This window comes from Crinia signifera, chromosome 5 (genome assembly GCF_055691185.1).
Source record: "Crinia signifera chromosome 5, ASM5569118v1, whole genome shotgun sequence".
In the NCBI taxonomy this organism is placed as follows: domain Eukaryota; kingdom Metazoa; phylum Chordata; class Amphibia; order Anura; family Myobatrachidae; genus Crinia; species Crinia signifera.
In genome coordinates, this window is record NC_139221.1 from 176367720 (window position 1) to 176392542 (window position 24823).

Sequence of the window (24823 nt, forward strand, 5' to 3'; positions counted from 1 at the left end):
AGGGAAGGAGTGATTTTTTGGATTTTGCAGCTCAGATTCTGGTGGAATTTTGGTGGGTGCTATGTCGCATTAGCAAGACCCCCCAAGCACCAATACAGTGGAACCCCCCCACAAGTCACCCCATTTTGCAAACTACACCCCTCAGGGAATTCATCTAGGGGTATAGTGTACATTTCAAACCCCCAGGGGTTTCACCAATTTTGATACAAGTGGGCAGTGAACATGAAAAATTACATTTTTTTACACAAAAATGCAGTTCTGGCTCAAAATTTTTCATTTTCAGAAGGTATGAAGGAGAAAAAGCACCCCAAAATCTGTGCCCCAATTTCTCCCGAGTACGGCAATGCCTCACATGTGACCAAAAAATACCAGTTGGGTGCATGGCAGGACTCAGAAGGGAAGGAGTGATTTTTTGGATTTTGCAGCTCAGATTCTGGTGGAATTTTGGTGGGTGCTATGTCGCATTAGCAAGACCCCCCAAGCACCAATACAGTGGAACCCCCCCACAAGTCACCCCATTTTGCAAACTACACCCCTCAGGGAATTCATCTAGGGGTATAGTGTACATTTCAAACCCCCAGGGGTTTCACCAATTTTGATACAAGTGGGCAGTGAACATGAAAAATTACATTTTTTTACACAAAAATGCAGTTCTGGCTCAAAATTTTTCATTTTCAGAAGGTATGAAGGAGAAAAAGCACCCCAAAATCTGTGCCCCAATTTCTCCCGAGTACGGCAATGCCTGACATGTGACCAAAAAATACCAGTTGGGTGCATGGCAGGACTCAGAACGGAAGGAGTGATTTTTTGGATTTTGCAGCTCAGATTCTGGTGGAATTTTGGTGGGTGCTATGTCGCATTAGCAAGACCCCCCAAGCACCAATACAGTGGAACCCCCCCACAAGTCACCCCATTTTGCAAAGTACACCCCTCAGGGAATTCATCTAGGGGTATAGTGTACATTTCAAACCCCCAGGGGTTTCACCAATTTTGATACAAGTAGGCAGTGAACATGAAAAATTACATTTTTTTACACAAAAATGCAGTTCTGGCTCAACATTTTTCAATTTCACAAGGAATGAAGGAGAAAAAGCACCCCAAAATCTGTGCCCCAATTTCTCCCGAGTACGGCAATGCCTGACATGTGACCAAAAAATACCAGTTGGGTGCATGGCAGGACTCAGAACGGAAGGAGTGATTTTTTGGATTTTGCAGCTCAGATTCTGGTGGAATGAATGGTGGGTGCTATGTTGCACCAATACAGTGGAACCCCCCCACAAGTCACCCCATTTTGCGAAGTACACCCCTCAGGGAATTCATCTAGGGGTATAGTGTACATTTCAAACCCCCAGGGGTTTCACCAATTTTGATACAAGTGGGCAGTGAAAATGAAAAATTACATTTTTTTACACAAAAATGCAGTTCTGGCTCAAAATTTTTCATTTTCAGAAGGAATGAAGGAGACAAAGCACCCCAAAATCTGTGCCCCAATTTCTCCCGAGTACGCCAATGCCTCATGTGTGACCAAAAAGTGGCAGGACTCAGAAGGGAAGGAGTGATATTTGGATTTTGCAGCACAAATTCTGGTGGAATGATGGTGGGTGCTATGTCGCATTAGCAAGACCCCCAAAGCACCAATACAGTGGAACCCCCCCACAAGTGACCCCATTTTGCAAACTACACCCCTCAGGGAATTCATCTAGGGGTATAGTGTACATTTCAAACCCCCAGGGGTTTCACCAATTTTGATACAAGTGGGCAGTGAACATGAAAAATTACATTTTTTTACACAAAAATTCAGTTCTGGCTCAACATTTTTCAATTTCACAAGGAATGAAGGAGAAAAAGCACCCCAAAATCTGTGCCCCAATTTCTCCCAAGTACGGCAATGCCTCACATGTGACCAAAAAATACCAGTTGGGTGCATGGCAGGACTCAGAAGGGAAGGAGTGATTTTTGGATTTTGCAGCTCAGATTCTGGTGGAATTTTGGTGGGTGCTATGTCGCATTAGCAAGACCCCCGAAGCACGGTGAAATTATGAACCTAATATTCCATAGATGTGTGGTATAATTTAAAACACTCCTTTATACATAGGCCGGGTTTGTCGGGGCAAGTGTCACACTGGAAAATAGTTTGCTTTCTTATTCCCTTTTTATAGCAAACTTTGCACCTTTTTTGTGTCCTGCCCTTTTTTCCAGTGGAGGGGATTTCATCAGGAAAATGCTGCCCTGGTACAATACGGGGGCCAGTACTAGAAGTACTGGGGCCCTCTGCCTGCTGGTTCCCAAATATTAGGCCCTTTATGACTTCCTCTTGAAAGTGCATAAATGTCCCCCTCTGGCCGGTAGAACGGAATAGCACGTAAGCGTTATACAGTGCCATCTGGATGATATACACGGCCACCTTCTTGTACCAGATTTTTGTTTTCCGCAGGGCACTGTACGGCTTCAGTACCTGATCTGAAAGATCCACTCCGCCCATGTACCTATTGTAATCCAGGATACAATTAGGTTTGGAGGTGTGGGTACTGGTACCTCGTACAGGGACGGAGGTGGTACTGTCTCCGTGAATTGTTGTCAGTATAAGGACATCCCTCTTGTCCTTATATTTGACCAACAACATATTTTCGTTGCATATTCCCCTGCTTTCACCCCTTCTCATTACTTGGGCAATGTGCGTTTTTGGGAGGCCTCTTTGGTTCTTGCGCACAGTACCGCAAGCTGCTGTACCTCTTGAACCAAGGGCCTTAAACAGGGGGATGCTAGTGTAAAAGTTATCCACATAGAGGTGATAACCTTTATCCAGGAAGGGGTGCACTAAATCCCAGACAATTTTCCCACTAACACCTACGAGGGAGGGGGGGCATTCTGGCGGTTGAATTCTTGAATCCTTCCCTTCATAAACCCTAAACCTGTGGGTGTACCCTGAGGTGCTTTCACACAGTTTATACATTTTTATGCCATACCTTGCCCTCTTACTGGGAAGGTACTGGCGGAATTTAACCCTTCCTTTAAAATGTATAAGGGACTCGTCGATACAAATAAATTTTTCAGGGATGTACACCTCTTCAAATTTGGCACTGAAATGATCAATGACCGGCCTGACTTTGAATAGCCGGTCAAAGGTGGGATCATCTCTGGGTGGGCACTGTGCATTATCGGTGTAATGTATAAATTTAAGAATTGTCTCAAATCGAGTCCGGGGCATGGCCATACGGTAAAATGGAGTACTGTACAGAACATCTGTACTCCAATATTGCCTAATTTCTGGCTTTTTTACTATGCCCATATGAAACACCAGACCCCAAAACGCCATCATCTCTACTGCATCTACAGGGGTCCACCTAGCAAATGATGACGTGGGGTTTTGAGCAATAAACTGCTGGGCATATAAATTAGTTTGGTCCACCATTAAATTTATAAAATCATCAGAGAAAAATAATTTGAAAAAGTCAATTTCTCTGAGACCTGTGGAATCAAATTGGATTCCTGGCATGGCCAAAAACTCAGGAACCTGGGGCTCAAAATTGTCTGGTGGTGGGGTCCATACTAGATCAATTATTGGGGGGGGAATCTCAGCTGATCTACGGGGGCGTCTTTGAGGGGGTCCCTCATCACCAGAGGAGGAAGAGGAGCTTAAGACGAATCCTTCAAATTCCCCGCTTGCATCACTGGCTGTGTCAGAGTCAGAGGCTAGCATGGCATATGCCTCCTCCACTGAATACATTCTCCTGGATGACTGGGAGGACATTTGGGAGGACATTTGGGAGGACATTTGGGAGGACATTTGGGATGCCATTTTTATTTTTGTGTTACTGGTAGTGAAATGTTTCAACACGTGTATAGTGTAGGGGGGGGTACAAACTTTATTTCAACCCGGGGGGTATGTAGTGTGTAGTGTGTATGTAGTGCAGAAAAAAAAATACTTTATACCAATAAAAAAAAAAAAAAAATGAAGGGGTTAAAAATAAAAAATTGAAGGGGTTAAAAAAAAAAAAAAGGTCCTGCGCCAAAAATTGAGCACAGATGTTGGTCAGTAACGTCTGTCACTGAACAGCGCTCAAAGGCAACAGGAATCTGATCAAAAAAAAAAAAAAAATAGATCAACCCTGTGCCGAAAAAGCTGATCAGTGATGTACGTCACTGATCGGCGCACAGTGGCCACAGGACACCCACAAAATCAGTGTGTGTAAAAAAAAAATTTAAAAAAGACCCCACAGCACTCACAAAAAAAAAAAAAGGTGATCAGTGATGCGACACTGATTACCAGTGAGGGACAGCAGGTGCACAACCTTTGGTGCAACTGACAGTGCAACTGGCAGCAACTGACAGGTATATATATAAAAAAAAAACCTCTGCGCCCCCAAAAAGTTGCTGATCAGCACAGATATACTGATCAGCACAAAAGGGGGGGTAGCAGACACAAAATATACACTCTCTATCACTCTCTGTCACTATCTCTCTCTATCTCTCTATCTCTCACTATCTCTCACTATCTATCACTCTAGGACACTGCAGCAGCAGCACTGACAGTTATATGTATAAAAAAAAACTGCACCCCCAAAAAGGGGGGGTAGCAGACACAAAATATACACTCTCTATCACTCTCTGTCACTATCTCTCTCTATCTCTCTATCTCTCACTATCTATCACTATCTATCACTCTATGACACTGCAGCAGCAGCACTGACAGTTATATATATAAAATAAAACCCCTGCACCCCCAAAAAGGGGGGTAGCAGACACAAATCTCTCTATCTCTCTACCTCTCACTATCTATCACTATCTATCACTATCTATCACTGTATGACACTGCAGCAGCAGCACTGACAGTTATTTATATATAGAAAACCCCTGCACCCCCAAAAAGGGGGGGTAGCAGACACAAAATATAGCTCTCTCTGTCACTATCTCTCTCTATCTCTCTCTATCTCTCTCTATCTCTCTCTCTATCTCTCTATCTCTCTATCACACTGCAGCAGCAGCAGGAAGTCACAAGAAGTCAGATCCAGGAAGCGTCCAGCACGCTACAAGCAGTGAGAAGGTGATCAGGTAAGGTATTTGCAAGGATCAGGTAAGTATTAGCAAGGATCAGGTCGGTATTCACGGCAGGCAGGCACGGTGACCGTTCTGCACGCTATTCCAGACCGGAATGGCGTCTGCAGCGCAGTCACCGTCAGTTTAAATGTCGCGCCTTGGCTGTGATTGGTCCGTGGGTCCCACGGACCAATCACAGCCTTGGGGGCAGGTGGGGTGAGGGTGGGGTGAGGTGTCATCGTCACCGATGACCCCCTCATGCCCCCTGACGCCCGGCGGTGATTGACACCTGTGTTACCGAGCGTCTGATTCGCTGGTAACACAGGAAAACGCTGTGAATGGCTGTTCACACTGAACAGCCAATCACAGCGATCGCCGACGGGGGGGCGGCATCGCAGCCCCCCCTGGGCATGCAGGGACATGTCTGCTGTCAGGGACAGCAGACATCGTCCCTCTGTCACTGCGTCTCGAGACGCAGTGACAGTTTAAAGTCATGACGTACATTTATGCCATGTGTCGGGAAGTACCTCCCGGCCATGACGTAAATGTACGTCGAATGTCGGGAAGGGGTTAAAGACGCACATTTCTGGCCCCCCAAAAATGGGCATTTCAAATGAGAAATGAGTCCAATGAACAAAATAGAATGAATAAGTATGTATTTCAGGGGTGAGTTAGCAGGTTATTGGGGAAGTAAGTCCTGATATTTTTGGAGGTTGCAGGGCCACTACACCATTCAAAATAGGCAGGCTTGAGCATATGCAGTTAGGCCCCGTAGGATGATTTTAGCTAAAAAGTGCCCCAAACACTTGTATCTGGGAAGGGAAAATATGGGAAACATGACTTAGACAGCAAATGATACACTGTTTGCCATGTTTACAAATTTTTATGCACAGTGGTTACAGCATGAAGCGAATGCATGTGAATATACAAAGGTGCATTGCATTAAACAAGTCCACTGAGTGTCCCAAAATGGCCGGCCTGCATGCTTTCATCCATCAATTGTTCTAAATTTTTCATTACCCAATGAGCTGAGGTGGAGTCTTAGCCAGTGGTACCATCAGGGAGGTGTGTAAAGCACTTTAGGCTAGACAGCCAATCAGCTGCCAGCTTCCATCTTTCAATCAAATACAGCAGCCAATCAGAAAGCTGCCCATTGATCAGCAGGCCCTTTATGACATCACAGAAAGACCCTCAGAACTATCTGTGCATGTCTAATGGCTGGCTGTCAGTTGGGCGGGTGGGTGGCAGAGGGAGGGGATGTCTGTCTTGTTTCTCCCTAAAATTGCGTTTTTTCTGCGTTTACGGGAAAAGTTGAGGTCTGACGCGCAAAAGTGGGGTATCGTAGAAATCACCTTTTAAAGACGCACATTTCTGTCCCCCCAAAAATGGGCATTTCAAATGAGAAATGAGTCCAATGAACAAAATAGGGTGAATAAGTATGTATTTCAGGCGTGAGTTAGCAGGTTATTGGGGAAGTAAGTCCTGATATTTTTGGAGCTTGCAGGGGCCACTACACCATTCAAAATAGGCAGGCTTTAGCATATGCAGTTAGGCCCCGTAGGTTGATTTTAGCTAAATGTGCCCCAAACACTCAAACGGGCTTGTATCTGGGAAGGGAAAATATGGGAAACATGACTTAGACAGCAAATGATACACTGTATGCCATGTTTCCAAATTTTTATGCACAGTGGTTACAGCATGAAGCGAATGCATGTGAATATACAAAAGGTGCATTGCATTAAACAAGTCCAATGAGCGTCCCAAAATGGCCGGCCTGCCTGCTTTCATCCATCAATTGTTCTAAATTTTTCATTACCCAATGAGCTGAGGTGGAGTCTTAGCCAGTGGTACCATCAGGGAGGTGTGTAAAGCACTTTAGGCTAGACAGCCAATCAGCTGCCAGCTTCCATCTGTCAATCAAATAAAGCAGCCAATCAGAAAGCTGCCCATTGATCAGCAGGCCCTTTATGACATCACAGAAAGACCCTCAGAACTATCTGTGCATGTCTAATGGCTGGCTGTCAGTTGGGCGGGTGGGTGGCAGAGGGAGGGGATGTCTGTCTCGTTTCTCCCTAAAATTGCGGTTTTTCTGCGTTTACGGGAAAAGTTGAGATCCGACGCGCAAAAGTGGGGTATCGTAGAAATCACCTTTTAAAGACGCACATTTCTGGCCCCCCAAAAATGGGCATTTCAAATGAGAAATGAGTCCAATTAACAAAATAGGGTGAATAAGTATGTATTTCAGGGGTGAGTTAGCAGGTTATTGGGGAAGTAAGTTCTGATATTTTTGGAGGTTGCAGGGGTCACTACACCATTCAAAATAGGCAGGCTTTAGCATATGCAGTTAGGCCCCGTAGGATGATTTTAGCTAAAAAGTGCCCCAAACACTCAAACGGGCTTGTATCTGGGAAGGGAAAATATGGGAAACATGACTTAGACAGCAAATGATACGCTGTTTGCCATGTTTACAAATTTTTATGCACAGTGGTTACAGCATGAAGCGAATGCATGTGAATATACAAAGGTGCATTGCATTAAACAAGTCCAATGAGCGTCCCAAAATGGCCGGCCTGCCTGCTTTCATCCATCAATTGTTCTAAATTTTTCATTACCCAATGAGCTGAGGTGGAGTCTTAGCCAGTGGTACCATCAGGGAGGTGTGTAATGCACTTTAGGCTAGACAGCCAATCAGCTGCCAGCTTCCATCTGTCAATCAAATACAGCAGCCAATCAGAAAGCTGCCCATTGATCAGCAGGCCCTTTATGACATCACAGACAGACCCTCAGAACTATCTGTGCATGTCTAATGGCTGGCTGTCAGTTGGGTGGGTGGGTGGCAGAGGGAGGGGATGTCTGTCTCGTTTCTCCTGAAAATTTCACTTTTTCTGCATTTACGGGAAAAGTTGAGGTCCGACGCGCAAAAGTGGGGTATCGTAGAAATCACCTTTTAAAGACGCACATTTCTGGCCCCCCAAAAATGGGCATTTCAAATGAGAAATGAGTCCAATGAACAAAATAGAATGAATATGTATGTATTTCAGGGGTGAGTTAGCAGGTTATTGGGGAAGTAAGTCCTGATATTTTTGGAGGTTGCAGGGGCCACTACACCATTCAAAATAGGCAGGCTTTAGCATATGCAGTTAGGCCCTGTAGGATGATTTTAGCTAAAAAGTGCCCCAAACACTCAAACGGGCTTGTATCTGGGAAGGGAAAATATGGGAAACATGACTTAGACAGCAAATGATACACTGTTTGCCATGTTTCCAAATTTTTATGCACAGTGGTTACAGCATGAAGCGAATGCATACAAAGGTGCATTGCATTAAACATGTCCACTGAGTGTCCCAAAATGGCCGGCCTGCCTGCTTTCATCCATCAATTGTTCTAAATTATTCATCACCCAATGAGCTGAGGTGGAGTCTTAGCCAGTGGTACCATCAGGGAGGTGTGTAAAGCACTTTAGGCTAGACAGCCAATCAGCTGCCAGCTTCCATCTGTCAATCAAATACAGCAGCCAATCAGAAAGCTGCCCATTGATCAGCAGGCCCTTTATGACATCACAGAAAGACCCTCAGAACTATCTGTGCATGTCTAGTGGCTGGCTGTCAGTTGGGTGGGTGGGTGGCAGAGGGAGGGGATGTCTTTCTCGTTTCTCCTGAAAATTGCGCTTTTTCTGCGTTTACGGGAAAAGTTGAGGTCCGACGCGCAAAACTGGGGTATTGTAGAAATCACCTTTTAAAGACGCACATTTCTGCCCCCCCAAAAATGGGCATTTCAAATGAGAAATGAGTCCAATGAACAAAATAGGGTGAATAAGTATGTATTTCAGGGTTGAGTTAGCAGGTTATTGGGGAAGTAAGTCCTGATATTTTTGGAGGTTGCAGGGCCACTACACCATTCAAAATAGGCAGGCTTTAGCATATGCAGTTAGGCCCCGTAGGATGATTTTAGCTAAAAAGTGCCCCAAACACTCAAACGGGCTTGTATCTGGGAAGGGAAAATATGGGAAACATGACTTAGACAGCAAATGATACACTGTTTGCCATGTTTACAAATTTTTATGCACAGTGGTTACAGCATGAAGCGAATGCATGTGAATATACAAAGGTGCATTGCATTAAACAAGTCCACTGAGTGTCCCAAAATGGCCGGCCTGCCTGCTTTCATCCATCAATTGTTCTAAATTTTTCATTACCCAATGAGCTGAGGTGGAGTCTTAGCCAGTGGTACCATCAGGGAGGTGTGTAAAGCACTTTAGGCTAGACAGCCAATCAGCTGCCAGCTTCCATCTGTCAATCAAATACAGCAGCCAATCAGAAAGCTGCCCATTGATCAGCAGGCCCTTTATGACATCACAGACAGACCCTCAGAACTATCTGTGCATGTCTAATTGCTGGCTGTCAGTTGGGCGGGTGGGTGGCATAGGGGGGGGATGTCTGTCTCGTTTCTCCTGAAAATTGCAGTTTTTCTGCGTTTACGGGAAAATTTGAGGTCCGACGCGCAAAAGTTGCCCTGAGGAAGATCTGCGAAGCGTACGCCGGCCACACAGCCGTGCGGTCACTTCACATGCATACCCCTTTTTGTGCCTAAAGGGTTGCCCTGAGGAAGATCTGTGAAGCGTACGCCGGCCACACAGCCGTGCGGTCGCTTCACATGCATACCCCTTTTTGTGCCTAAGGGTTGCCCTGAGGAAGATCTGCGAAGCGTACGCCGGCCACACAGCCGTGCGGTCGCTTCACATGCATACCCCTTTTTGTGCCTAGGGTTGCCCTGAGGAAGATCTGCGAAGCGTACGCCGGCCACACAGCCGTGCGGTCGCTTCACATGCATACCCCTTTTTGTGCCTGAAATACAGTCCTTTTTAGGACTCCTATTCAAACGATTCCGTGTCTGCTAATACTAGTCCTTATCAGGACTCTAATGTCATAATGCTGTGTGTTTGCGGTGCCCGAATATGCCTCTAGCCTACTGGTGAATTAAATCACCCCTGGGACTCTGCCGAGTACCCTTAACATATATCGGGTCTGACGCGCCATCCGTGTCTGCTAATACTAGTCCTTATCAGGACTCTAATGTCATAATGCTGTGTGTTTGCGGTGCCCGAATATGCCTCTAGCCCACTGGTGAATTAAATCACCCCTGGGATTCTGCCGAGTACCCTTAACAATTATCGGGTCTGATGCGCCATCGCATATGGCAATATCCATATGAATAGCCTATGTTTAGTAATTAAAACTGAGTGACAGTTTATATACCTAACATTTCCTGCGCTACTCTGGAGCATATTATTAAACATCACACTAATTGATTGTTGGCTCGATGAGCCCAGAACCGTTCAGACCATTGATTAAATCAGCACCCATTTATTGTGCAGTATGTACGCGACAAACACTATGTGTAGCAATAGCTACGGCAACTAACAGCAGTTAATAAATTGACAAACTGTATTAAATTGTGTATCTAATTAATGTGTATGTATGAAGGAGTACACTAATTCATGAAATAAATAATAATGGGATATTACTGATGAAACAGTGCTTTAACATATGCAAACGGACTATAATAAATGAGGGGACCCATTTGGGATATTTCTCCCCTTGTAAGATAGACCGCATAGGACATGTTCACAAATAAAACAGTCCAATAATCTCTACTTGTGACCACGTATAGGAGGGGACCCTGTGGGACATTATACCCCCCCAATTTTAACCCAGATTCACAGACCAATTAATCGGTCAGTGTGTAGTAAGGTGATTGGATCTACGGTCCTAATAAGATTCTCCGGTATATAAAAACATACCATCAGTATCCCACGTGAGAGGGGACCCGTGAGGGGCACAAATTCCCCCGATTAGATACTCAGACCGCACGGACTTTTATGTGCGAGTGAGATAGTGCAAAAACTAACTAATCTGGGAATATATGTAAGGAGGGACCCTACAGGGGCAATATCTCCCCCACACAAACCCCAGTTTGCACTCACTCTTTGTCTTATATACTCCACACGGAATAAGGTCATACACACCAGGAGATTTGGAAATTGGATCAATTCCAACTCCAACAAACAATAAGATCATTTTTGTCTGTTTACAATCCAATTACTGCCGCTAATACTGGCATATATCCAGAGACACCACCATACTCAGCTAATTCCCAGACACGGATAGGCACACATAGAAGGATCACCTTATACTTAACCTCGATAACCCCACCCGCCGTTTTCTGCAATATAGGCCAATTTGAGCCATCAGAGACGGTTCAAGGGTGATAAATAAGAGGTATTAATAGGAGAAGTGATCAATAAAATAGGAGGTATTGCATGTCCAACCGCACGTGCATCTTTTAAAACCACTGTATTCACTGTTTAATGTTTTATGTTAGTTTGTATATTTCGCAGTTTTAAATGAACCTAATAAAAGGTATTTTTTATGAGTCAAAAATTAATTTCTTTTCTGGTGCACCACACCTGTGACAATCCCTATTCTCTCCCAAACTATATTCTGCCTAACCATTGTCCGTGGTCGCACACCCCTGCATTCCTATTGAACACCCAACAATATCAATACTTACAGGGGGCCTAATTCAATATGATATAACTCCAATGATTAAGTCTTGTGCGATTGTACCCCCAAAAAATCCTATTCTGACATCACAGAAAGACCCTCAGAACTATCTGTGCATGTCTAATGGCTGGCTGTCAGTTGGGCGGGTGGGTGGCAGAGGGAGGGGATGTCTGTCTCGTTTCTCCCTAAAATTGCGGTTTTTCTGAGTTTACGGGAAAAGTTGAGGTCCGACGCGCAAAAGTGGGGTATCGTAGAAATCACCTTTTAAAGACGCACATTTCTGCCCCCCCCCCAAAAATGGGCATTTCAAATGAGAAATGAGTCCAATGAACAAAATAGGGTGAATAAGTATGTATTTCAGGGGTGAGTTAGCAGGTTATTGGGGAAGTAAGTTCTGATATTTTTGGAGGTTGCAGGGGTCACTACACCATTCAAAATAGGCAGGCTTTAGCATATGCAGTTAGGCCCCGTAGGTTGATTTTAGCTAAAAAGTGCCCCAAACACTGAAACGGGCTTGTATCTGGGAAGGGAAAATATGGGAAACATGACCTAGACAGCAAATGATACACTGTATGCCATGTTTCCAAATTTTTATGCACAGTGGTTACAGCATGAAGCGAATGCATGTGAATATACAAAGGTGCATTGCATTAAACAAGTCCAATGAGCGTCCCAAAATGGCCGGCCTGCCTGCTTTCATCCATCAATTGTTCTAAATTTTTCATTACCCAATGAGCTGAGGTGGAGTCTTAGCCAGTGGTACCATCAGGGAGGTGTGTAAAGCACTTTAGGCTAGACAGCCAATCCGCTGCCAGCTTCCATCTGTCAATCAAATACAGCAGCCAATCAGAAAGCTGCCCATTGATCAGCAGGCCCTTTATGACATCACAAACAGACCCTCAGAACTATCTGTGCATGTCTAATGGCTGGCTGTCAGTTGGGCGGGTGGGTGGCAGAGGGAGGGGATGTCTGTCTCGTTTCTCCCTAAAATTGCGGTTTTTCTGCGTTTACGGGAAAAGTTGAGATCCGACGCGCAAAAGTGGGGTATCGTAGAAATCACCTTTTAAAGACGCACATTTCTGGCCCCCCAAAAATGGGCATTTCAAATGAGAAATGAGTCCAATAAACAAAATACGATGAATAAGTATGTATTTCAGGGGTGAGTTAGCAGGTTATTGGGGAAGTAAGTCCTGATATTTTTGGAGGTTGCAGGGGCCACTACACCATTCAAAATAGGCAGGCTTTAGCATATGCAGTTAGGCCCTGTAGGATGATTTTAGCTAAAAAGTGCCCCAAACACTCAAACGGGCTTGCATCTGGGAAGGGAAAATATGGGAAACATGACTTAGACACCAAAAGATTCACTAAATGCCATGTTTCCAAATTTTTATGCACAGTGGTTACAGCATGAAGCGAATGCATGTGAATATACAAAGGTGCATTGCATTAAACAAGTCCAATGAGCGTCCCAAAATGGCCGGCCTGCCTGCTTTCATCCATCAATTGTTCTTAATTTTTCATTACCCAATGAGCTGAGGTGGAGTCTTAGCCAGTGGTACCATCAGGGAGGTGTGTAATGCACTTAGGCTAGACAGCCAATCAGCTGCCAGCTTCCATCTGTCAATCAAATACAGCAGCCAATCAGAAAGCTGCCCATTGATCAGCAGGCCCTTTATGACATCACAGACAGACCCTCAGAACTATCTGTGCATGTCTAATGGCTGGCTGTCAGTTGGGTGGGTGGGTGGCAGAGGGAGGGGATGTCTGTCTCGTTTCTCCTGAAAATTTCGCTTTTTCTGCGTTTACGGGAAAAGTTGAGGTCCGACGCGCAAAAGTGGGGTATCGTAGAAATCACATTTTAAAGACGCACATTTATGGCCCCCCAAAAATGGGCATTTCAAATAAGAAATGAGTCCAATGTACAAAATAGGGTGAATAAGTATGTATTTCAGGGGTGAGTTAGCAGGTTATTGGGGAAGTAAGTCCTGATATTTTTTGGAGGTTGCAGGGGCCACTACACCATTCAAAATAGGCAGGTTTTAGCATATGCAGTTAGGCCCCGTAGGATGATTTTAGCTAAAAAGTGCCCCAAACACTCAAACGGGCTTGCATCTGGGAAGGGAAAATATGGGAAACATGACTTAGACACCAAAAGATACACTAAATGCCATGTTTCCAAATTTTTATGCACAGTGGTTACAGCATGAAGCGAATGCATGTGAATATACAAAGGTGCATTGCATTAAACAAGTCCACTGAGTGTCCCAAAATGGCCAGCCTGCCTGCTTTCATCCATCAATTGTTCTACATTTTTCATTACCCAATGAGCTGAGGTGGAGTCTTAGCCAGTGGTACCATCAGGGAGGTGTGTAAAGCACTTAGGCTAGACAGCCAATCAGCTGCCAGCTTCCATCTGTCAATCAAATACAGCAGCCAATCAGAAAGCTGCCCATTGATCAGCAGGCCCTTTATGACATCACAGACAGACCCTCAGAACTATCTGTGCATGTCTAATGGCTGGCTGTCAGTTGGGTGGGTGGGTGGCAGAGGGAGGGGATGTCTGTCTCGTTTCTCCTGAAAATTGCGCTTTTTCTGCGTTTACGGGAAAAGTTGAGGTCAGACGCGCAAAAGTGGGGTATCGTAGAAATAACCTTTTAAAGACGCACATTTCTGGCCCACCAAAAATGGGCATTTCAAATGAGAAATGAGTCCAATGAACAAAATAGGATGAATAAGTATGTATTTCAGGGGTGAGTTAGCAGGTTATTGGGGAAGTAAGTCCTGATATTTTTGGAGGTTGCAGGGGCCACTACACCATTCAAAATAGGCAGGCTTTAGCATATGCAGTTAGGCCTCGTAGGATGATTTTAGCTAAAAAGTGCCCCAATCACTCAAACGGGCTTGTATCTGGGAAGGGAAAATATGGGAAACATGACTTAGACAGAAAATGATACACTGTATGCCATGTTTCCAAATTTTTATGCACAGTGGTTACAGCATGAAGCGAATGCATGTGAATATACAAAGGTGCATTGCATTAAACAAGTCCAATGAGCGTCCCAAAATGGCCGGCCTGCCTGCTTTCATCCATCAATTGTTCTAAATTTTTCATTACCCAATGAGCTGAGGTGGAGTCTTAGCCAGTGGTACCATCAGGGAGGTGTGTAAAGCACTTTAGGCTAGACAGCCAATCAGCTGCCAGCTTCCATCTGTCAATCAAATACAGCAGCCAATCAGAAAGCTGCCCATTGATCAGCAGGCCCTTTATGACATCACAAACAGACCCTCAGAACTATCTGTGCATGTCTAATGGCTGGCTGTCAGTTGGGCGGGTGGGTGGCAGAGGGAGGGGATGTCTGTCTCGTTTCTCCTGAAAATTGCGGTTTTTCTGCGTTTACGGGAAAAGTTGAGGTCCGACGCGCAAAAGTGGGGTATCGTAGAAATCACATTTTAAAGACGCACATTTCTGGCCCCCCAAAAATGGGCATTTCAAATGAGAAATGAGTCCAATGAACAAAATAGGGTGAATAAGTATGTATTTCAGGGGTGAGTTAGCAGGTTATTGGGGAAGTAAGTCCTGATATTTTTGGAGGTTGCAGGGGCCACTACACCATTCAAAATAGACAGGCTTTAGCATATGCAGTTAGGCCTCGTAGGATGATTTTAGCTAAAAAGTGCCCCAATCACTCAAACGGGCTTGTATCTGGGAATTGAAAATATGGGAAACATGACTTAGACAGGAAATGATACACTGTTTGCCATGTTTCCAAATTTTTATGCACAGTGGTTACAGCATGAAGCGAATGCATGTGAATATACAAAGGTGCATTGCATTAAACAAGTCCACTGAGTGTCCCAAAATGGCCGGCCTGCCTGCTTTCATCCATCAATTGTTCTAAATTTTTCATTACCCAATGAGCTGAGGTGGAGTCTTAGCCAGTGGTACCATCAGGGAGGTGTGTAAAGCACTTTAGGCTAGACAGCCAATCAGCTGCCAGCTTCCATCTGTCAATCAAATACAGCAGCCAATCAGAAAGCTGCCCATTGATCAGCAGGCCCTTTATGACATCACAGAAAGACTCTCAGAACTATCTGTGCATGTCTAATGGCTGGCTGTCAGTTGGGTGGGTGGGTGGCAGAGGGAGGGGATGTCTGTCTCGTTTCTCCTGAAAATTGCGCTTTTTCTGCGTTTACGGGAAAAGTTGAGAGCCGACGCGCAAAAGAGGGGAATCGTAGAAATCACCTTTTAAAGATGCACATTTCTGCCCCCCCCCCAAAAATGGGCTTTTCAAATGAGACATGAGTCCAATGAACAAAATAGGATGAATAAGTATGTATTTCAGGGGTGAGTTAGCAGGTTATTGGGGAAGTAAGTCCTGATATTTTTGGAGGTTGCAGGGGCCACTACACCATTCAAAATAGGCAGGCTTTAGCATATGCAGTTAGGCCTCGTAGGATGATTTTAGCTAAAAAGTGCCCCAATCACTCAAACGGGCTTGTATCTGGGAAGGGAAAATATGGGAAACATGACTTAGACAGCAAATGATACACTGTATGCCATGTTTCCAAATTTTTATGCACAGTGGTTACAGCATGAAGCGAATGCATGTAAATATACAAAGGTGCATTGCATTAAACAAGTCCAATGAGCGTCCCAAAATGGCCGGCCTGCCTGCTTTCATTCATCAATTGTTCTAAATTTTTCATTACCCAATGAGCTGAGGTGGAGTCTTAGCCAGTGGTACCATCAGGGAGGTGTGTAAAGCACTTTAGGCTAGACAGCCAATCAGCTGTCAGCTTCCATCTGTCAATCAAATACAGCAGCCAATCAGAAAGCTGCCCATTGATCAGCAGGCCCTTTATGACATCACAAACAGACCCTCAGAACTATCTGTGCATGTCTAATGGCTGGCTGTCAGTTGGGCGGGTGGGTGGCAGAGGGTTGGGATGTCTGTCTCGTTTCTCCTAAAAATTGCGCTTTTTCTGCGATTACGGGAAAAGTTGAGGTCCGACGCGCAAAAGTGGGGTATCGTAGAAATCACCTTTTAAAGACGCACATTTCTGCCCCCCCCCACCCCCAAAAATGGGCATTTCAAATGAGAAATGAGTCAAATGAACAAAATAGGGTGAATAAGTATGTATTTCAGGGGTGAGTTAGTAGGTTATTGGGGAAGTAAGTCCTGATATTTTTGGAGGTTGCAGGGGCCACTACACCATTCAAAATAGGCAGGCTTTAGCATATGCAGTTAGGCCTCGTAGGATGATTTTAGCTAAAAAGTGCCCCAATCACTCAAACGGGCTTGTATCTGGGAAGGGAAAATATGGGAAACATGACTTACACAGCAAATGATACACTGTTTGCCATGTTTCCAAATTTTTATGCACAGTGGTTACAGCATGAAGCGAATGCATGTGAATATACAAAGGTGCATTGCATTAAACAAGTCCACTGAGTGTCCCAAAATGGCCGGCCTGCCTGCTTTCATCCATCAATTGTTCTAAATTTTTCATTAACCAATGAGCTGAGTTGGAGTCTTAGCCAGTGGTACCATCAGGGAGGTGTGTAAAGCACTTTAGGCTAGACAGCCAATCAGCTGCCAGCTTCCATCTGTCAATCAAATACAGCAGCCAATCAAAAAGCTGCCCATTGATCAGCAGGCCCTTTATGACATCACAGAAAGACTCTCAGAACTATCTGTGCATGTCTAATGGCTGGCTGTCAGTTGGGTGGGTGGGTGGCAGAGGGAGGGGATGTCTGTCTCGTTTCTCCTGAAAATTGCGCTTTTTCTGCGTTTACGGGAAAAGTTGAGATCCGACGCGCAAAAGTGGGGTATCGTAGAAATCACCTTTTAAAGATGCACATTTCTGCCCCCCCAAAAATGGGCATTTCAAATGAGAAATGAGTCCAATGAACAAAATAGTGTGAATAAGTATGTATTTCAGGGGTGAGTTAGCAGGTTATTGGGGAAGTAAGTCCTGATATTTTTGGAGGTTGCAGGGGCCACTACACCATTCAAAATAGGCGGGCTTTAGCATATGCAGTTAGGCCCCGTAGGTTGATTTTAGCTAAAAAGTGCCCCAAACACTCAAACGGGCTTGTATCTGGGAAGGGAAAATATGGGAAACATGACTTAGACAGCAAATGATACAGTGTATGCCATGTTTCCAAATTTTTATGCACAGTGGTTACAGCATGAAGCGAATGCCTGTGAATATACAAAGGTGCATTGCATTAAACAAGTCCAATGAGCGTCCCAAAATGGCCGGCCTGCCTGCTTTCATCCATCAATTGTTCTAAATTTTTCATTACGCAATGAGCTGAGGTGGAGTCTTAGCCAGTGGTACCATCAGCGAGGTGTGTAAAGCACTTTAGGCTAGACAGCCAATCCGCTGCCAGCTTCCATCTGTCAATCAAATACAGCAGCCAATCAGAAAGCTGCCCATTGATCAGCAGGCCCTTTATGACATCACAAACAGACCCTCAGAACTATCTGTGCATGTCTAATGGCTGGCTGTCAGTTGGGCAGGTGGGTGGCAGAGGGAGGGGATGTCTGTCTCGTTTCTCCTGAAAATTGCGGTTTTTCTGCGTTTACGGGAAAAGTTGAGGTCCGACGCGCAAAAGTGGGGTATCGTAGAAATCACATTTTAAAGACGCACATTTCTGGCCCCCCAAAAATGGGCATTTCAAATGAGAAATGAGTCCAATGAACAAAATAGGGTGAATAAGTATGTATTTCAGGGGTGAGTTAGCAGATTATTGGGGAAGTAAGTCATGATATTTTTGGAGGTTGCAGGGGCCACTACACCATTCAAAATAGGCAGGTTTTAGCATATGCAGTTAGGCCCCGTAGGATGATTTTAGCTAAAAAGTGCCCCAAACACTCAAACGGGCTTGTATCTGGGAAGGGAAAATATGGGAAACATGACTTAGACAGAAAATGATACACTGTATGCCATGTTTCCAAATTTTTATGCATAGTGGTTACAGCATGAAGCGAATGCATGTGAATATACAAAGGTGCATTGCATTAAACAAGTCCAATGAGCGTCCCAAAATGGCCGGCCTGCCTGCTTTCATCCATCAATTGTTCTAAATTTTTCATTACCCAATGAGCTGAGGTGGAGTCTTAGCCAGTGGTACCATCAGGGAGGTGTGTAAAGCACTTTAGGCTAGACAGCCAATCAGCTGCCAGCTTCCATCTGTCAATCAAATACAGCAGCCAATCAGAAAGCTGCCCATTGATCAGCAGGCCCTTTATGACATCACAAACAGACCCTCAGAACTATCTGTGCATGTCTAATGGCTGGCTGTCAGTTGGGCGGGTGGGTGGCAGAGGGAGGGGATGTCTGTCTCGTTTCTCCTGAAAATTGCGGTTTTTCTGCGTTTACGGGAAAAGTTGAGGTCCGACGCGCAAAAGTGGGGTATCGTAGAAATCACCTTTTAAAGACGCACATTTCTGCCCCCCCCCCCCCCCCAAAAAATGGGCATTTCAAATGAGAAATGAGTCAAATGAACAAAATAGGGTGAATAAGTATGTATTTCAGGGGTGAGTTAGCAGGTTATTGGGGAAGTAAGTCCTGATATTTTTGGAGGTTGCAGGGGCCACTACACCATTCAAAATAGGCAGGCTTTAGCATATGCAGTTAGGCCTCGTAGGATGATTTTAGCTAAAAAGTGCCCCAATCACTCAAACGGGCTTGTATCTGGGAAGGGAAAATATGGGAAACATGACTTAGACAGCAAATGATACACTGTTTGCCATGTTTCCAAATTTTTATGCACAGTGGTTACAGCATGAAGCGAATGCATGTGAATATACAAAGGTGCATTGCATTAAACAAGTCCACTGAGTGTCCCAAAATGGCCGGCCTGCCTGCTTTCATCCATCAATTGTTCTAAATTTTTCATTAACCAATGAGCTGAGGTGGAGTCTTAGCCAGTGGTACCATCAGGGAGGTGTGTAAAGCACTTTAGGCTAGACAGCCAATCAGCTGCCAGCTTCCATCTGTCAATCAAATACAGCAGCCAATCAGAAAGCTGCCCATTGATCAGCAGGCCCTTTATGACATCACAGAAAGACTCTCAGAACTATCTGTGCATGTCTAATGGCTGGCTGTCAGTTGGGTGGGTGGGTGGCAGAGGGAGGGGATGTCTGTCTCGTTTCTCCTGAAAATTGCGCTTTTTCTGCGTTTACGGGAAAAGTTGAGATCCGACGCGCAAAAGTGGGGTATCGTAGAAATCACCTTTTAAAGATGCACATTTCTGCCCCCCCAAAAATGGGCATTTCAAATGAGAAATGAGTCCAATGAACAAAATAGGGTGAATAAGTATGTATTTCAGGGGTGAGTTAGCAGGTTATTGGGGAAGTAAGTCCTGATATTTTTGGAGGTTGCAGGGGCCACTACACCATTCAAAATAGGCGGGCTTTAGCATATGCAGTTAGGCCCCGTAGGTTGATTTTAGCTAAAAAGTGCCCCAAACACTCAAACGGGCTTGTATCTGGGAAGGGAAAATATGGGAAACATGACTTAGACAGCAAATAATACAGTGTATGCCATGTTTCCAAATTTTTATGCACAGTGGTTACAGCATGAAGCGAATGCATGTGAATATACAAAGGTGCATTGCATTAAACAAGTCCAATGAGCGTCCCAAAATGGCCGGCCTGCCTGCTTTCATCCATCAATTGTTCTAAATTTTTCATTACCCAATGAGCTGAGGTGGAGTCTTAGCCAGTGGTACCATCAGGGAGGTGTGTAAAGCACTTTAGGCTAGACAGCCAATCAGCTGCCAGCTTCCATCTGTCAATCAAATACAGCAGCCAATCAGAAAGCTGCCCATTGATCAGCAGGCCCTTTATGACATCACAAACAGACCCTCAGAACTATCTGTGCATGTCTAATGGCTGGCTGTCAGTTGGGTGGGTGGGTGGCAGAGGGAGGGGATGTCTGTCTCGTTTCTCCTGAAAATTGCGGTTTTTCTGCGTTTACGGGAAAAGTTGAGGTCCGACGCGCAAAAGTGGGGTATCGTGGAAATCACATTTTAAAGACGCACATTTCTGGCGCCCCAAAAATGGGCATTTCTAATGAGAAATGAGTCCAATGAACAAAATAGGGTGAATAAGTATGTATTTCAGGGGTGAGTTAGCAGATTATTGGGAAAGTAAGTCCTGATATTTTTGGAGGTTGCAGGGGCCACTACACCATTCAAAATAGGCAGGTTTTAGCATATGCAGTTAGGCCCCGTAGGATGATTTTAGCTAAAAAGTGCCCCAAACACTCAAACGGGCTTGTATCTGGGAAGGGAAAATATGGGAAACATGATTTAGACAGAAAATGATACACTGTATGCCATGTTTCCAAATTTTTATGCACAGTGGTTACAGCATGAAGCGAATGCATGTGAATATACAAAGGTGCATTGCATTAAACAAGTCCACTGAGTGTCCCAAAATTGCCGGCCTGCCTGCTTTCATCCATCAATTGTTCTAAATTTTTCATTACCCAATGAGCTGAGGTGGAGTCTTAGCCACTGGTACCATCAGGGAGGTGTGTAAAGCACTTTAGGCTAGACAGCCAATCAGCTGCCAGCTTCCATCTGTCAATCAAATACAGCAGCCAATCAGAAAGCTGCCCATTGATCAGCAGGCCCTTTATGACATCACAAACAGACCCTCAGAACTATCTGTGCATGTCTAATGGCTGGCTGTCAGTTGGGCGGGTGGGTGGCAGAGGGAGGGGATGTCTGTCTCATTTCTCCTGAAAATTGCGGTTTTTCTGCGTTTACGGGAAAAGTTGAGGTCCGACGCGCAAAAGTGGGGTATCGTAGAAATCACATTTTAAAGACGCACATTTCTGGCCCCCCAAAAATGGGCATTTCAAATGAGAAATGAGTCCAATGAACAAGATAGGGTGAATAAGTATGTATTTCAGGGGTGAGTTAGCAGATTATTGGGGAAGTAAGTCCTGATATTTTTGGAGGTTGCAGGGGCCACTACACCATTCAAAAAAGGCAGGTTTTAGCATATGCAGTTAGGCCCCGTAGGATGATTTTAGCTAAAAAGTGCCCCAAACACTCAAACGGGCTTATATCTGGGAAGGGAAAATATGGGAAACATGACTTAGACACCAAATGATACACTATATGCCATGTTTCCAAATTTTTATGCACAGTGGTTACAGCATGAAGCGAATGCATGTGAATATACAAAGGTGCATTGCATTAAACAAGTCCACTGAGTGTCCCAAAATGGCCGGCCTGCCTGCTTTCATCCATCAATTGTTCTAAATTTTTCATTACCCAATGAGCTGAGGTGGAGTCTTAGCCAGTGGTACCATCAGGGAGGTGTGTAAAGCACTTTAGGCTAGACAGCCAATCAGCTGCCAGCTTCCATCTGTCAATCAAATACAGCAGCCAATCAGAAAGCTGCCCATTGATCAGCAGGCCCTTTATGACATCACAGACAGACCCTCAGAACTATCTGTGCATGTCTAATGGCTGGCTGTCAGTTGGGTGGGTGGGTGGCAGAGGGAGGGGATGTCTGTCTTGTTTCTCCTAAAAATTGCGCTTTTTCTGCGTTTACGGGAAAAGTTGAGGTCCGACGCGCAAAAGTGGGGTATCGTAGAAATAACCCTTTAAAGACGCACATTTCTGACCCACCAAAAATGGGCATTTCAAATGAGAAATGAGTCCAATGAACAAAATAGGATGAATAAGTATGTATTTCAGGGGTGAGTTAGCAGGTTATTGGGGAAGTAAGTCCTGATATTTTTGGAGGTTGCAGGGGCCACTACACCATTCAAAATAGGCAGGCTTTAGCATATGCAGTTAGGCCTCGTAGGATGATTTTAGCTAAAAAGTGCCCCAATCACTCAAACGGGCTTGTATCTGGGAAGGGAAAATATGGGAAACATGACTTAGACAGCAAATGATACACTGTTTGCCATGTTTCCAAATTTTTATGCACAGTGGTTACAGCATGAAGCGAATGCATGTGAATATACAAAGGTGCATTGCATTAAACAAGTCCACTGAGTGTCCCAAAATGGCCGGCCTGCCTGCTTTCATCCATCAATTGTTCTAAATTTTTCATTACCCAATGAGCTGAGGTAGAGTCTTAGCCAGTGGTACCATCAGGGAGGTGTGTAAAGCACTTTAGGCTAGACAGCCAATCAGCTGCCAGCTTCCATCTGTCAATCAAATACAGCAGCCAATCAGAAAGCTGCCCATTGATCAGCAGGCCCTTTATGACATCACAAACAGACCCTCAGAACTATCTGTGCATGTCTAATGGCTGGCTGTCAGTTGTGCGGGTGGGTGGCAGAGGGAGGGGATGTCTGTCTCGTTTCTCCTGAAAATTGCGCTTTTTCTGCGTTTACGGGAAAAGTTGAGGTCCGACGCGCAAAAGTGGGGTATCGTAGAAATCCCATTTTAAAGACGCACATTTCTGGCCGCCCAAAAATGGGCATTTCAAATGAGAAATGAGTCCAATGAACAAAATAGGGTGAATAAGTATGTATTTCAGGGGTGAGTTAGCAGATTATTGGGGAAGTAAGTCCTGATATTTTTGGAGGTTGCAGGAGCCACTACACCATTCAAAATAGGCAGGTTTTAGCATATGCCGTTAGGCCCCGTAGGATGATTTTAGCTAAAAAGTGCCCCAAACACTCAAACGGGCTTGTATCTGGGAAGGGAAAATATGGGAAACATGACTTAGAAAGAAAATGATACACTGTATGCCATGTTTCCAAATTTTTATGCACAGTGGTTACAGCATGAAGCAAATGCATGTGAATATACAAAGGTGCATTGCATTAAACAAGTCCAATGAGCGTCCCAAAATGGCCGGCCTGCCTGCTTTCATCCATCAATTGTTCTAAATTTTTCATTACCCAATGAGCTGAGGTAGAGTCTTAGCCAGTGGTACCATCAGGGAGGTGTGTAAAGCACTTTAGGCTAGACAGCCAATCAGCTGCCAGCTTCCATCTGTCAATCAAATACAGCAGCCAATCAGAAAGCTGCCCATTGATCAGCAGGCCCTTTATGACATCACAAACAGACCCTCAGAACTATCTGTGCATGTCTAATGGCTGGCTGTCAGTTGGGCGGGTGGGTGGCAGAGGGAGGGGAAGTCTGTCTCGTTTCTCCTGAAAATTGCGCTTTTTCTGCGTTTACGGGAAAAGTTGAGGTCCGACGCGCAAAAGTGGGGTATCGTAGAAATCACATTTTAAAGACGCACATTTCTGGCCCCCCAAAAATGGGCATTTCAAATGAGAAATGAGTCCAATGAACAAAATAGGGTGAATAAGTATGTATTTCAGGGGTGAGTTAGCAGATTATTGGGGAAGTAAGTCCTGATATTTTTGGAGGTTGCAGGAGCCACTACACCATTCAAAATATGCAGGTTTTAGCATATGCAGTTAGGCCCCGTAGGATGATTTTAGCTAAAAAGTGCCCCAAACACTCAAACGGGCTTGTATCTGGGAAGGGAAAATATGGGAAACATGACTTAGAAAGAAAATGATACACTGTATGCCATGTTTCCAAATATTTATGCACAGTGGTTACAGCATGAAGCGAATGCATGTGAATATACAAAGGTGCATTGCATTAAACAAGTCCAATGAGCGTCCCAAAATGGCCGGCCTGCCTGCTTTCATCCATCAATTGTTCTAAATTTTTCATTACCCAATGAGCTGAGGTGGAGTCTTAGCCAGTGGTACCATCAGGGAGGTGTGTAAAGCACTTTAGGCTAGACAGCCAATCAGCTGCCAGCTTCCATCTGTCAATCAAATACAGCAGCCAATCAGAAAGCTGCCCATTGATCACCTGGCCCTTTATGACATCACAAACAGACCCTCAGAACTATCTGTGCATGTCTAATGGCTGGCTGTCAGTTGGGCGGGTGGGTGGCAGAGGGAGGGGATGTCTGTCTCGTTTCTCCTGAAAATTGCGTTTTTTCTGCGTTTACGGGAAAAGTTGAGGTCCGACGCGCAAAAGTGGGGTATCGTAGAAATCACATTTTAAAGACGCACATTTCTGGCCCCCCAAAAATGGGCATTTCAAATGAGAAATGAGTCCAATGAACAAAATAGGGTGAATAAGTATGTATTTCAGGGGTGAGTTAGCAGGTTATTGGGGAAGTAAGTCCTGATATTTTTGGAGGTTGCAGGGGCCACTACACCATTCAAAATAGGCAGGCTTTAGCATATGCAGTTAGGCC